Below are 1,560 nucleotides of genomic sequence, written 5' to 3' on the forward strand. Positions count from 1 at the left end.
AGTGGCTTTAGACAACCAGGTGGAAAAGGAGAGCAATGGGCCCCCAGGAGATGGAAGGAAAAGGCATTGGGTCAAAAGGGACCAGACGGGTCAGGAAAATGTAATATGGGAACATAGAAAGGAAAGTGGCAGGAAAATAGTAGAAGGAGTGGGGTGGGGCCTGTGGGCCTCGACTCATGCTCTGCAAAGCCAAGGTGTGTGTGAGGCTTTTATGATAGGCTTGGCCTGGAGCCAGGCCCACTTCTTGGTGGGAGTTACTTTGTGAACTCAACTGGCAAAGGAAGTCTATGCGGGATCAAACTTACATGAGACAGAGAGAGGCTTCAGAGGTCAGTTTCTTCCTTTATATGGTAAGAGCTGTACGTTTCGGACCAATGAGCCACCAGCCAGGTTTTCCTTCAAATGGGATGTGTTGTGTGTCATGCTGCTTGCATGACACCTGGCCATGTGTCCTTCTCCAAAGCCCCTGTACTTCTTGGTGTTTTGTGGTCTGTTGTTTCTTGCCAACAGCCCAGTTCTGCTCTCAGCATTTTCCTTATTTATTCTTATTTGATTATAGAACGCCCATTTTACTAATCCACTCTGATGACTGTAGGTTTTTCCATCAGAAACAATGTCTGGTTTGATTAAGGCTACCATGGATCAAAGAAAGTTTTGGGCCCACATTGGTTTTTGGATTAGACTCATTTTTGGACATCCTAGACTTTAGGGCAGAGTCAAAGCTATGTATTTATGAAGCCATAGTCTCCTGACCTCATCCTATTTTAAAGACATAAAGCATTTATATGTGGTGCTATATTCGTTACTGGGCTATATTTGAAATGGTTTACAAGTCACTAAGGAGAGAAACGTATATAATACTTTCCCCTTTTTAAAAAATTTTTTAAAAAAGACTATTTATTTATTTAGAAAGGGGGGTGGGGCAGAGGAAGAGGGAGAGAGAGAATCCCAAGCAGATTCTGCGCTGAGCACGGGGCTTGATTCCACAACCCCGAGATCATGACCTGAGCCAAAATCAAGTTGGATGCTCAAATGACTGAGCCCCCCCAGATGCCCCAGTACTTTCCTCTTTAAAAATCACATGGTATAAAATGAGTTTTGCTTTATGTGCCCTAATCTATATTATATCCTATGCTTTCTCTCTTATTACAGAACACACTTAGTTCATAACTAAGAAAAACTGAACAGGGAAATCAGTATATTTCATGATCTGCACAAACTTTTTTAATGTAATTTAAGAAAAATATGAGCACTAAAAATATTTCAAAGATAACAGAAATTCAGAAATGTAATGGGTTACTAAAGTTCCGACAACACATGAGTCTCTGGTGTGTCACTACAATATAGTCCCTGATATCCTGAATTAACATCACGTTGTATTTCAGTGGGGTTGTGGGAGGGAGGATTACAAGTAAATGCCACGGTCCATTTACAAAGGGTGGTGCAATGGCCTATTCTGCAAATCCAGGTCCGAATGAGCTGGAAACACCCTGAAAACAATCTGTCAAATACTGAACCCAGCTCAAAGAAAAGCACGGCAGGCGTCCTGTGGTGCGCCCC

Source organism: Eumetopias jubatus, unplaced genomic scaffold, assembly GCF_037043125.1.
Source record: "Eumetopias jubatus isolate StellerSeaLion01/CBP00866 unplaced genomic scaffold, mEumJub1_p1.0 scaffold_13, whole genome shotgun sequence".
Classification (NCBI taxonomy): Eukaryota; Metazoa; Chordata; class Mammalia; order Carnivora; family Otariidae; genus Eumetopias; species Eumetopias jubatus.